Source organism: Papilio xuthus, unplaced genomic scaffold, assembly GCF_000836235.2.
Source record: "Papilio xuthus unplaced genomic scaffold, Pxut_1.1 DF826923.1, whole genome shotgun sequence".
Taxonomy (NCBI): Eukaryota; Metazoa; Arthropoda; class Insecta; order Lepidoptera; family Papilionidae; genus Papilio; species Papilio xuthus.
The window spans coordinates 1,870,145-1,885,466 of NW_013531726.1; the positions used below are offsets into that span (position 1 = coordinate 1,870,145).

Sequence of the window (15,322 nt, forward strand, 5' to 3'; positions counted from 1 at the left end):
TTAAAGATAAAAAGAAATTTGCATTCATGAGTGTTGACAAATAGTTATCTTTCTGAGTACACATAATATAAATGAAATATAGATATAGGCATCTATTGTAGCCCTTGACAAAAACTAAAACCGTAATAATTTAGCAAACAAAAAAACATACACATTTAAATATTTGATTATTCAATAAATTTTGACTCAGACAAGAACCTGTTCGGTACTTTTTAAAGTTTAGTCTGAATTATGAATCACACTGACATAATGAATTGTTTTTAATGACATGAACATTAATATGTTTTTGTATAAAATAGTTGAAGTGATAAATGCACCGGGAAGCAATGGTAAATGGTAAAGCAAAAATATAATCTAACTATATAAAGTCATTCTTTATCTCATAAAAAATACTATAATTTAATAATTAAATAATTGAGTCATCGAGTTATACAGTTATCTGAATTCCAAATGGAATAGATATTTTGCCGACAAATATCTAATAAAAAAAGTAAGTCATTTTAACACAATTTAATTTAAACGAACGAACGTTCGATGGTCAACTTTTTACGCTATTTATCAACAGATAAATCTGCAATTTTATAGGAATTGTAGTAAACTAAAATCATCTTAAACGACGTAGCTAAATCTAAAACCTAGGATGGGATGTAGGAAAGCATCTAAAATTTCAATTACCTGGACTCCCGTGGGAGAGATCAATATAGGAAAAGCGTTCGCGCTGTAGGGGGTAGGTAGATTATCAAAAAGACTATAACGTTATTAGGCACCAACTTATGAGAAACGTGAAATATTACACAAAGGATTTTATAAAAAAAATACTTAATATTTTTTTACGAATTGAGAGAGACACTATTGTTACGTTAGGTCACGAATATTGCGAAAAAGCGGATCAGTCTTATCGGGAACAAAAGTAAACATTGTTTTTTTTTTTATAAAATTAAACAAAATAAAGTGACCAAAAAAATATCTTCAACAATTAATCTACTTAACAGACACACTCTCATTCTAAATTTAGAAGTATAAAACTTAACTAACTTTTAATTATTAAGACTTGTATAAAGTTTAATTAAAAGTGTATTTAAGCTTTTGAAAGATCTTTATATTCTAAAAGTGAGCAAAACCTACGTGAAATAAATTCGCAAATAAAAAAATTACAAAGGCTAAATACTAAAATTACTGAGTTAACAGCAATATTAAGGTAGTCGTATGATATGTTTTAACGCTTATGTAAAATGGAGTGATGTTCAAAAAAAATTAGTTTGATTAATGAGCATTTTAAAGGCGTTGCTAAACCGTCCCGGAATAGACAACTCTATCTTATGCCCTTCGTCGAGTCATTTCAAAGGGAATTTTGATTAATGATTTCGGTTTCCCGGTATACCTGCGCTTCGGCAACACCCACAAAAAGATGTCCGAAGTGAGATATGTAAAAGGAAACAATATTTATGCTTATTTGTGTTTATATCTATATTAATCTTGTTGGCATGTGCATTTAAAGCTCGTGTAATTCTCTCGCGACGATAGCGGCACAGCTGTTTGGGTTCGCTTTTCCTTGTTATTTTGTTGTTTAATCTGTTAAAGCAACGACTTCGGTTTGTTTCTAAAGTTTATTTTTCATATTAATTTTATACTCGCTTAATTATTAACAAATTATATTTTCGATATCAAAGCTTAGTTCGCACTTTACAAGTTATGAATTAAAATAAATATATTTAATACGATTAAACTCACCAAATGAAAATCCGTCCAATCTTCAATTAAATAAAAAATGTGCAAAAATTATTGCAAGCACTACAAAAGTTGCTATATTTAGTCACTATTTCTTAAATTCACTATTTATTTGTCTTACACTGTTTATATGTTTCAAAATTAATTAAAAATGTTTTCAACACATCACAAAACAATTATTGTCAATTGCACATATGTTTATATCATCTTTTCCTCGGCATCCTTAATTGATTTACTTAAATGTCTTCTTGCCTCGTTACAAAACGTGCGATGTATTTTTTTCAACAGTAAAAACTGTTATCGTATATTTATGTTGGGACCACCAAACTGCAAACAATATTTTATTCATGCCGTAGCCCCTCAGACAGAATTTCAACGGAGCGCGTCTAATTGCGAACATCATAAGTAAACACTCCTCGAAACGGACCGGACACGAATCAATCGGAATATTTGACACATTCTGATAGCGCGAAATTCAAGTTCAAGTTCGCGGGAAAAGCGCGGGCACCGCTTAAAAGATCACTGCTTTGGCGAATCGCGGTAAATGTAATCTAACAATTTTATCACTATAATATGAATCGTAGTATGTTACAAAAATTACATCGGTCGGCGTTTAATGAACGTCTGAACCCGCATTGAGCTAGCTGTCAAATCTACGAACCGTCATAGTCGGCTGCCATGAGCGGGCACGCACACATCGAGCGGGCGCGTGTCGCGACGGCCACCACTACACTGACAGCCTCCGGCGAGCCGCGTACGGCGTACGAACGCGCACAGACGAACCTCATGAATCATACGCGGCTCGCGCTTGTGTTGCGGCGGGTGGGAGTGCGAACATGCAGCGTGCTTTTAACGCGGCCAGACGAAATGATGCCCGACTGCAAGGGGGAACGTAAAATGTATCGGTTCTACAAAATGGCCGGTTAAAGCGTCCGTACACGCGCCTATGTGGCCGATCACATGAGAGATTATCCCGATGCGTGTGAATGCATGTAACTCCTCGCAACGGATGGGCGGGAAACGCCATGGAGAGATGCGACGCCGTTTCTGCGATTCCGATCAACAAAATGAATGATATCTTATTTAACATTCGTGAGAGATGAGCGTATAATTCATTGCCCGTGGTAATCTATCACAGAACTGTAACGAGAGTCTAAAATATACTTTTAACTTTTATATGACGTGTTTAAGAGCTAAATATATTAGGTATTTACTTGTAGGTATATTCTAACAAACTACAAACATTTTGTGAACTATAGAGTTTGCGCAAACTTCACGCGGTAATGTCTTAATGTTGTCAATGAGTACACTAACTTAACTAAAATATCTTACTGTGAATGGGAATTGTAAGATGATTTTCCACAGTACAAAGACATTTGCGTCGACAAGGGAATTGTGCGAAGTTGAAATACGACTTACCATCAGCATTATTGAACTGTTAATCGCGTGGCACGCACGCGAAACAAAATTAATACCTCAGTGCGTTTTCGCCTTTATGTGAAGATCGAAGTTTAACTCGGGTCTTACCTGAAACAAAACACGATTTATTAGTTACTGCGAACCAACGATAGAATCAAATTATTTAAATTTAATACAACAATTATTTCCTAAATCACAAATAACTTGAAATGAGTTGATGAAAGTCACTATCACATCACTAACATAACCTTATATTACAATTTAAGCATTTATATTTTACGTTTCCTATAATCTTTGTTGTTTTATTTGTGTATTGATAAGCTGAAACTGATTATAGTTCTTGTTGTATAAATAAAAAAATATACATTTAAAGTCATCGTATAATGACATCAAGAGCTAATAACGCAATTTATTATTTATCTTGAATCCAGGAAAGAAAAATATTTTCAAAAAGTACGTTGCCTCCTTATATCTTATGACCTATGACTTGCATATCTCGACATGCAGACAGGGTCAGGAGTATTCCAATGCTGATAAGTAGGTCAGTATAGCGTTATACAAAGATTTCGCTCACATCACATTGGTCAAGTTCACATCTGCAATATGTTCTTGAGTTGAGCAATTTATCTTAAAAGTTATTAAAAAAAATCGTGTTATCAACTTGTGAGGATTGTTTTAAAGTCGTCAGTTAAATTATATTTCTCAAATAAATAAGAACTATCAGACTAATGTATATGTAAAAAGCAACATCTCTATGTATAGCGGTACATAAGAGTTAAAGAGTAATGTTTTTATAAACTTTGCAACAAAGTATTTTATTGCTTCAAATCTTAATGTAACTAATTAAGCGTTCAAAGGTGGCACTAATTGTAAGTTATTGAAAAAATATTATTTAAAACAGAAGTAATAATATGGAATGAAACAATCAAAGTCATTCTAAAGAAAGTGATAAGTTAGCGAAACGCAAACAAAACTTGAATAAAATTAATAAGAATTAATTTATTACCGTTCATATCAGCTTATGCGCGTCAGTGTTTAAAATTATTGCACATAGATAAAAAAAAATTCGTAAACAAAGGGGTGAACGCATTCAGTGGGCGATGTTTACACATAGATCTGGATTATTTACGTTCAATGCCATCGCCGGTGCAACTTTACGATAACAATTTCTGTAATTTAGTACAAATGTTGTCTATCAAATACTTTTAATTGACATATACAAATGAAACAAAATTAAGCCATTATCGGACTAAATATAATGACCAAACGTAACCATGTAAAACGTAAAAACCGGTCAAATTTAATGAAGTCGTCAACGATTTTTCACGACTCACGGATGACGTATATGCCGTGAAATTTTTGAAAATAGAACGCGACTACTTAGCCACCCTTTGAGAGTTATTACATTAATATATTTACCAAACACACTCCTATTATTACTTTTTCATGTACTCGCTTACCCATAAATTAAAAAGTTGCCTGTTTTTTACGCTTTTGTCCCAACCCTTATTTGGTATTCATATTTGATATTTTGATAATACAAAGGGTAGATGCGTTACAAAATGAAAACACAAAGACATGTTCATAACTTACACAAGAAAAACCTGTTTTCAAGAGCAAAGTATGCTAAATATACAAATTGTAAAGGGGCAATCCTTCAAATATATTTCTTAATGTCATTATCATGCCAAAGTATTATGAGCTTTTTTGCGTATGTATTAAGCTTTCATTTCTAATGACACTGGGTCTATGTGTTCAATTATGGTCATATTGAATGATATATGATATAAGTGAGGGATACTAAAGGCCAAACGGGGTTTATGAAATGTGAACTTTGAAATGTACTGCAACGGCTAACCCCTTGTTTAATTTGTCCTAAAGGATAAGCCGTAGCGAAATAATTTTTAACGTTCATTGATTTTTTGAGTTTACCTACGTAAAATTAAGTATTAGTAATACATTTGGAATTTTCGTGTTTCTTATTGCTTCCGCAACGAATTTCGTGCGAGCCGCAGCCGATATGATTGAACCTATCGGGCATTCGCCGGCAGCGCCCGACTCCAATTTAGTTTTTCGGATTAGATACGGCGCATATAATAACATAATTGCTCTAATAACAGCCTAACCTCGCCGTGCCTTACAATTCACTTTCCAAATTGGTTTATTTTTTCCCTTTTGGACTGTCTAAAACTATTATGATTTATTATCAAATTTTCGTGCAGGCAAATTATACGGGGCTTTTACGTCCGCACCAGGAAATGCGACTCTCTCTTTCTAACCAGTGGCCTAATTCGTTATCAGATAAGGATGACAGCATATTGTTTCCTTGGAAACCACGCAGCGTCGTAGATGAAATAATTTACAAGACGGCTTTTTTGTCTAATTAAGTCGTGGAAACATTAATTAGTCGGATTAACATGTTACTTAAAACCGAATTCTGTAATTTATTTTCGCTGACAGCACATTTTGGAAGAGATTTACCAATTATTTCAAAATATTATAATTTTTCATTATATTTAATTTTTTTACTCACCAGTGACCTTTTCTTTTTAAAATTCAAACTTCGAAAACCGGTATTGTATTTATTGTATTGTTAATTAAAAAAATATTCCACACCAATTTGGAATTAAAATTTATTAAAAAAAGGAATTAAAATAAATTAGCGTCTAGTGCACAGTATTGTTTGCGGCAGGAGAGGTGAATTTACAAAATATATGAAATAGTGCAACGACAAATGTTCATGACAACAACTGACTGCATTATACATGAGGCCTGCCAGATACAGGCATTTACATATAAACATAATTTTCGCGTTTATACCGAGGAAGAGAATTTTACGAGCGACAATAGCTTCCAGGTGATATCTGGAAGAATTTTTGTGTAATACGATGTTTGCTTTCGAAAGGAAGAGTTAATGCTGAAATATTTAAGTTTTATGAACTTATCAGCAAAGCTCACATAGAAAGAAATACTTAAATATTGACGATAAAACAAAAAACTGCGTATTTTTGCAAAAAAAAATTTTTTTTTGCTTATGCTAATTTCTTACTTCTGGTTTTTATGAAATCAGTATACTTAAGATATCTTTGACCAGTTTCCGCGCTTTTAGTTAAAGATTCTATCAGAATATTATGTATGGGTAGATAAATTTACCTTCACACTGGCCAGATATATAAGTTTATAAAATGAATATATTCAAGCGGCAGTCACCAGTCTGCAGCCTCCGCTATCGCAGATAGCGCGCGTGTTGAAGCGGAAGAGTCCTCCGACAAAGGACTGTGACAATGAACCCGATATATTAGGGATGCTCGTTTTTACATTATTTGTTTACATGTAGCTTATTAAACATAAGTTTTAATTTTTATTTGTACATTAATTAAATATAAATTTTACCCCTTTCCGATTTTTTCACAAAATAATAACAATTAAACGATATCAAGATTGTGTACCTATACTTGTTTATGAAGTTTTGAGTTATTGACATTTTATGAAGAATTTTACTTTATATGAATCAGTGATAATTGACAATGATAGCAAAGAATAATATCGAAAGACATAGTGGTGTACTTTTTCCCCTTTCGACAACCCTAGCGGCCGCTCGCCGCACAGCGCGTCCGACACACCCGCCCGGACACGTTTCAGGACCATGAATTATGGCGCGAGCCGATGTGACTTTTCAATTTGAAATCATCAACCTGGAATTAATTTCATTTTTGAAAGCCATTATTTCTGTTATCTCTCGATGGTGTACAATATGCGAACGCCGCTTTATTGGTGTGACGAAAATATTTCTCGATGTCGCATTGCATTGGTTTGTTACCTTTACGAATTTGCCGTTTTAATTTCATATTTTATTTAAACTTAACGTATGCGCACTATTTGATACAATTATTGTCATTGGAATGGAAACAGAACGGATATATATCACCGTGTATTTTGTAAGTACAAACAACATTAACAATATTTTTAAAGCCATGCTTACGTTCATCAAACTTTGATTTCAAAGTAAAAGATTGATCTCTGTTGATAATAAAGTATTTAATATAAAAAGTTTACAATAATGTAACGTATATGTACAAATATTTATACCTTCCGGGATCGCGGTAACATTCGTTTGTAATTCACAAATCTGTCAGTGTTGAATACCCACGGCGCGGCGTCGCGGCGACTATTCATAGTCGAGGATCCCGTTTTCCACCGTTACCGGCGCGGTGTTGACGAAAGCCGAGCCGAAATAGACGTTGCAACTATAAATTTCGTTTTGAAATAAAACTCGACTGTTTATTTCTGAAAAAAAAAACACATGACGAGTTTTTGTTATATTTAATAGAGGGTGTTCGAAAAAAATTAGAGAATCACCTAGTCACGGCCGTTGACCCGAAATTCCTTCTGTTATTTACTGCTGTCTAATTTGAATTTTTATACTGAATAAACCAATGGTGACGTTAGAATTCCGCGATACGTAAGCTATATTTCAATTCTCTATGTCTACTAAAATTTATTCGATACAAATGTAATACTAATTTTAATATCAATGAACTAAAGGAAATTATTGACGCCATAGTTTTAATGAATTTAAATATAAACTTGCTAATGGTATTTTATTGTTTTAATTTAGTTGGTATATTTCAAAATAGGTCTATTTTTAAAGCTTTGGTAATTTTAGCGGTAAGTGTCCATTTTTGTTAGATGATTCGATTTTCATAACAAATAACGTATAACGAACGGTGTAAGTAAAGTATTGATCGATTTCAGATTATACTCGTATATATCCGAAATACAACGTGAAGGTACATTGAAATCCCTAAAGAGGAACCTTATAACAAAGCTAATATTAGACAATCATTTCCTGTCAAAAGGGGGGCATCCCTCCACCCGAACAATCCGGCTAAGGGGGATGCCACCTCGCCTCTCCAGATTTCGCAGCCGCGGTGTTCGAGTGTGAATCTGAATTCTTATTTTTTGTTTCTAACGTGATGAATGGATTTTTAATATCCTCTTGCAGCGGTCTGGAGACGAAAGTTATTTTGATGGAAATCGCTCTTCGATTCGAAAGCTTTTTGTTCGTCTCCGTCTGTACCTTATTGCGATTTAATACGTCCATTTTTCATTCTCGACATAGTTTTTTCCAAACGCGCTAACAATGATACAGACAAGTCTGAATTAACACTTACTTTTAAAAGAAAAAGCGGATTGCAGAATAAATATATACGCGTCATGTCAAAAGTATAGCAACATCGAGACATCAGCATCCGCGGACATCTCAATACACGCTGGAGCTTACGGTCGGTAAAAAACTCACCGTCCGTTCTCACAGCACGACTCTATTACGACTCCGCCGCGAATAAATAAAACATGACGGCCCTTCTCACGTATCTATACTGACGTAGTTATATCTGTGCTTACATATGTAAGCGCCCGTACGGATGTTAGCAGATCTCGATTCGTTGTATCTGATTTGAGACGCTTTCACCCGTTTCAGATTTTAGCGTGTAGTTCCAAATCACGCAATATTTTTTCTCTGTGTGTGTCTACACGTCAGGCTTACACAACAGTTTAAAGCGAGTAAAGTGCGTGTTTGACATTCACTCGCCTAGATTCTCTCACGACTATAAAATTGGGGAAAACGAAGGAACGTGACAAGAATGTGCTGTTTACGAAACCTTCTATGCTACTGATATACAGATACTGACCACAAACAAAATATTTCTTGACCCTTAATAAAAATACACAATATTAAATAGAGTTAAAGTAATAGCCTTGACTGTCGACTCCTTAAAAAAATCTATAAGAAAGAAAATCAAGGTTTAGAGATTAGGTCTACGTATCGGTTGTTATAAAATTAGCATTGCTTGCATGCAAAGTTTATTCATATTGCAAAAATTACAAAGGTTAAGTGACAGAAGAAAAGATGGCGCCATATGCCTTGTTTTGATTAAAATATCTGATATGTTATGGCGCTTACCGTGTTTTATAAAAACTTGACTCGTGTCTGCTGGCCGCCTCATGTCTGGTTATCTGGTTTTATAATCACTGACATGACTCCTAGCGCCTCTACTGCGATACTGTTTTTGTTATGTTATGTATCCTCTGCTGACCAATACATATTTTAATTAAAGCATAGTTTGTTACAATTGAATAATGGAGTTATCTTTTAAAAATCAATTAAAGAAGTGATGAAAAAATATCAATTCATTTTCGTCATATTCCCCACAGTTGTGTTTTCCTACAGATCTATAAAAAATATAAGCAAATAGGTCCATAGAGTTATGTAACAACTATTATCAGAAAATGTATTTATAGGTATTTACAAATGTTTCTACAATTTACTGATAGCCTTGGTCAAGACACTGCACAAGGGTCATGTAAAGCGTCGTGGAAAGCAACGATTATAATGCGTAGTTATATAAAGCAGTAAGGAATACACGTAGTACAAAAGGGAAATCCACAGTAACTTATATCCAAGCATAAGTTCGTTCACACATGCGCTTAATGCGGAACAAGTGATCATCATTTTTACAATGTAACATAATTTGTTTACCTTTTTATTGTAAATTATCGATATGTTTTCTCAATCATTAACATCACTATAATTAATTGTGGCGAACTGCGAACAAGTTGCTAGACCATTAACATTTCTAAGACATTTTTTCCGTGTGTCTATTAACATTATGCATGTTCGACTGTGTGTGGCGGTCCGCATAGATGAGCTAATAGTTAGGCGACTTGCTCAGGCCACAATAAAAACATATGACGGAGCACTGACGGTACATTAGCGCGCTCGCCATACTTGGCACAACTCTGGCCCCGCCCGCTGCCGATTGGCACGCAACTCATCAATAGAGTTGGATGCGCAGTTATCTACATTATTTATCGATAGAAAAACCGAAGCTTGACTATCGTATCGATGTTGTTGATAATCAATACAAGAATTTATTAATGACAGCGTTGTACGTGTTAGTGATCAAACAATCTGTGTTGTCTTTAAAATCGGCAGGCCAGTGTTTACCCATAATTATGCATATTTTCCTCTAGCATGTTTGTGAAGTTGGACGAATCGTAACTGACCTGCTTAACTGTCTGCATGAACCATTATATGCAAACGCAAAATCCTCTAGACTTCTAATGTATCCATAAGTAGCTTTCAAAAATATCGATTAACACAATAAGCCACAAACTTCACTATGCGATGTGAACCGTTACATTTCGATCGATGTCCTCTCTCTTTCTATTATTGTTTTTCGAATTTCGGTCGCAAGACAGATGGTAACAGCGGCTGGGAATTTGTAATACAATAGCGGCCACAATCCCGCAAGTGATCCCTGGCACAAGACGCGCGTCGAGACGGCTGTTCCTTTACTTCAATACGCTTGGCACCCAATAATTTTCCTAGTTTCACATCTAGTCGAATAAATTTCAGCTTCACTGAATTAATCGCGGTCACACTCGTCACGGAATTTTTAAAAAACACAAAAGAAATGGAACGTTAAAACTGTTGTCACGATATTTTAGCTAATTATTAAGAGTTATTTATTATGGCGATGAAAGAGTATTTCATATTTTACACTGACATATGTTGTTGTTCTAGTTTTGTGTAGGCGTATCTATTATTTTAAAGAATTTTTCATCTTTCCTCAAGCCTACGAGTTTATAAAATTAAAAACTTATTTTCATTCTTATACCTCATCATAAACTTCTTGAACGCAACCACAACAGACGTCTCTCAATAAATCAAAAAGGAAATAAAAGTAACAAACAATAACTGAACGATATACTTTCTTTATAAATCAGAGTTCTCTTGTCATTGATCGTCGTGTATTTACAAATTATCGTGCAGTTGAATTCAATTTGATAAGTGACGTATCGGAAACCCGATCCATTACCCCTAACCGCGTAAAAGGAGCTGTTATGACAGCCCCATACGAGCGGTGGCACATTTTGTCAGTGGAGGATGTAGTGCGAGGCGACGTATATTTATTTATTTATAACATTGAGGGGCTGTAAATTAGCGGTGAATTTACGGCGCGGCGGAGAAGCGATCGCGCGCGCTATTTTCGGCGCACGCGCATGATTTAAACAGTTCCCGGAGTGAAGCTGTTAGAAATTGAAGCCGAAGTGGGATTTGTGGTCGAAGATGCGTTATTGTGCATTTATATCGCAAAGGGCTAATTAAAATAACGGACGACGCACGTCTTTGGTGGTTCCGAATGACTAATGGCAGCGTTTTCGTTTTGATTTCTTAGGTTTCTTATTTAGCTGTCCATCTTTGTCACTAGTTACTGTCTAATGAATTCCCGTTGAATTATACCTACAGTTTTATCGAAATATAAAACGGAATTAACCAGTATTCGATTTTTCTGTGTGTTAAAAAATAATGATAAATCAGAGATCATCCTTTTTGAAGTTAATTTAAGAATATGAATTTATTTTATAAACCAAAAATCAAATTTATTATATGTAAGAAATATTTTATTGAGCATTGTGCAATATTTCATTAGAACACTGATTTCATGTCCATATCTGAGTCACGAAAACAGTATATTTGTTCCCACTTAATATTATCTCACATACGTGACCCTAATCCTTTTTGATCTAGCTATTGCTCGGGATATTTTTGTTTCAACATAGAGAGATATATTGATAATAACATTGATTTATAATTTTATATTACATGTTATGTTAAATAAAACATTTTAAATTAAACGTAAATGGTATTTTTTATTAAATTTACTTTCTAAAATATTTTGCATACTTGATATAATTATATTTAAGATCAAAACAAAATATCAAACATCGATATTCTGTTCACACGGAAGTATAATGAGTGATGCATTGAATTAAATACATCGATTATTCCTTTTTTTCTATAAAATAAAGTTAACGACCGCCTTGTTCAAAAGTTTCAGATGTACTGATTAATAAGTTTTAACGAAAAAATGTATTACTGCAGGTGCTAAGGTACTCTAGTCGTTTAGGTGCACATGCTACAATATACCATGATTTTAATGAAGTTGAGTAGTCTGCGAAAACGGTCTATAGTAAAACAAAAGCCAGCTATATATGACATGACATTTATTATCATAACTAAATATCTTCAGCTGATGAAATTATAAAGTGAAATAGTGTTTTCTGTGTTACTTAAAAACTTTTATGGTCGTTGTATTTCAGCATGTGCTGAAACGTTAAAAGCGATTAGTTCGTTGATTTACAAATAGAAACATGAACGATAATGAAGTCACAAATCTAAAATGAATTGCAAATTTATAGTTTCGTTTGTAAAAAGTAAGAATTTCAATTACTTAAGGTCCATTGCCTCTGAAAAGGCGACGAATGTAATTTATGTCTTTCCGAAGAGCGTTCGACGTAGCAAAGTTGACGAAGTACTAATAAGTAATTTAGAGTTCGTTAACGATGACAAATGTTTAAAAAACACGGCAAATTGTCACAGTGTATGTGCAAATTATTAATGAAGCTGGTCGAATGTGACAAACGGTCTGCGAATGAGCGTTTGTGGTATAGATTAGTGTCATGTTGGTCGCCTATGGTCTCATTACTATGCTTCACCTGCTTTATGTATGAACAATAAAAGTGACATTGAAATAGTTTAATGTGGGCCTAATGCGGTTGAATTATTTCGCTTTCGAAATAAACTTAACATTGTGTGTATAGTTGTTTTTATATTATATATAGGCGATAGATTTACATGTACGATTACTTAGTAAAATGTTATTTAATATATGTAAGAGAATCGAGTTACCTACTAACGCACCTTTTCCACTTTAGTTTGATACTTTAGAAATTAATTGGTACATCACACGGACTAAATGTGAAGTCAATAAGAACTAGAATATCTTTAAAATTATTAAAACTTTAGTTTTCCAGTTAACCTTTAATTAGATGCATGACGGAGAATTTGTAAAGTAAATCATAGTGCAGCAGAACAAAAATGTATCTTAAAAGGTTCATGAGTCTTTTGTTTATCAGAAAAGTGCTTTATATTAAATATTAATAAATATTCCATTTAACATATGCATTCTTATAAATGGAAATGATATGGTCGTAATTTAATTATTTATATGTAAAGCAGTGATATAACTGGGAAATAAAAGGTAACAACTAATGAGCGCACTCCAAGCCCCGCTGTAGGACGTTTATTTAGATTCGGATCGAAACAGCTGCCTTGTTAACTGGACTTTTCAATTTCTATGTTAAAATTTATTTTAATTAAATATTACTTGTTATAGAATAACAACATAACTTTACGATGACATAAATTTAAGTTTACATAAATATTTAAGTGTTGCTGTGTGGAAACATCGGTCTACCTAATTTATTGGCTTTTTTTACTAAATCTATTGAAACTGATTTTATCAAATCAATTGAAATAAAATTAATTTTTCACAAAATTGAATTGTAACTTTTATCACAAGAATTAAATTAAAAAAAATTAAAAAGTAATTAATATTCAAACTTATAATATATGATCATTTGCATAAATTAAATTACAAAAATGAAATTCGATAAAAAATTAAATTTAATATTCACTTTGTTCCTTTATTAGTAGTCGTAAAAGTTTTTTTTACATAATTTGAAGATTAAAAAAATCCAAAATAATAATGCAATAAATTTACAATAACTTTTTTAATACTGTTTCATTGAATTTAATAGTCTTTAAAAAAATTGTGTTTTTGCTATATGAATTACACTGTGAAGATATAAATCAAATTATGCCGATAGTATCAATGGTGTTGCCCCAATGAAAGAGAAATACATTTATCGGAAGCGTACAACTGTACACGCGCAGGGAATTGTTAAAAAATGGCAATACTGACAATTCTCTTTAACAGAGTTGATATATGACTCCAAAGCTGTCAGATATGTAACGCTCAATCATTTAAAATCGATGGCAATACTCGATTTTAATACGTGAATAATAATCGATTTGTAATATTATAATGGAATTAATGAAAATGAGATAGCTACGGTGTGGCGTGTGCATGTATTAAATTATCGGTTTTACGGTCGTTTTGAATTTAAATTGCTATTAGAATCGATATTTGAAATGAGTCTGAATATTGTGTAGAATGAATTATGGGATTTGTTTGAATCAAACCACATCAACAGTAGCACTATAATATAAATTAATTTTGTTACAGTTTATTTGATAATTGAACTTGACTTTAACAATAAATTAGATTAATATGTACATGAGTGGTATTTAATGGTATTTAATAATATAAATTAACACTGATCAAAATGAACGGATTGATAAATAACTTTGTTACATTCTATAACAAAAAGTATTGAACGGTTTTAATGAATCTTCTCTACAACTAACACACATATAATAACGTCTCTTGTTTTAATAAAATATGATAGTCTTACTGCATTTTTTGGTCCAAAATTGTTTGCTAACGTGTGTACGATATCTTAACGATATTAGTGTATTGTGTTAGTGCCGCTTTTATTATTTATTGTAAGGAAAACAGAGCAAACTAACCAAAAGTGTCCGCGGTACGGAAACAGCGGGAGGCAACGCAACAAAATAAAGTGGAATAAAGAAAATACAACGATGTGTGTCGGCGTACAAGAGCCGTGGAGCGTCTTTACCCATAAAAAATTAAGTCAAAGTAAATTTTTGATAAATGAATTTTAGTTCAAACTTGTAAAACCTGTTTTATTCTAACACAGTCAATAACTTCCCCTTTACCACAGTTTTATTTTATAACAATATCCGAGAATTTTCTACGCGGAAAACCTGCACAAGATATTTTTATTATGTCTTTCGTTCTGTTTAAAAAGGCGTTTATATTATTATATTAATGTTAACGGTGATAAAAAGCAAACGATAAGAGTTGATCAAAAGTATGCTAATAAAATTAATGCAACTCCAATGCTTTCCTTGTTAAGAGCGGGATAGCTACATCGGAAAATGAAAGCGTGGCGGGAAAACGGGACAAAAAGGGTGGCGTGTAGTCGCATCAACAAACCCCGTGAGGGTTGATGTAGGGTGAACTGTGCGCGGGCGTCGCGTTGTACAAATTTGTACATTCTATTGCGTTTTTACCATCATTAAATTGTTTAAAAAAAACATATTTAATTAATATTTCTAAAAAGTATAATATAATCTAAATATGATATGTAATATTGCAAGAGATAAGATAATTTTATATTA

At 33.1% G+C, this 15,322-nt stretch overlaps 1 protein-coding gene across 5 annotated transcripts in view; it reads right to left on the reverse strand.

Moving 5' to 3' along the window:
* LOC106122565 (homeotic protein antennapedia) overlaps window positions 1-15,322 on the reverse strand; it is a 152,319-nt gene that overhangs the window by 34,711 nt on the left and 102,286 nt on the right. Inside the window, exon 1 of one of the 5 annotated variants that reach the window (XM_013318616.1) lies at window positions 3,148-3,193. The exons of 3 other annotated variants lie outside the window; for them this stretch is intronic. The gene's annotated coding sequence lies outside the window, so the exon portion shown is untranslated. Of the gene's footprint in view, window positions 1-1,731; window positions 2,551-3,147; window positions 3,194-15,322 lie in introns of those variants that run through there. One more of the 5 variants, XM_013318613.1, reaches the window with a different exon arrangement.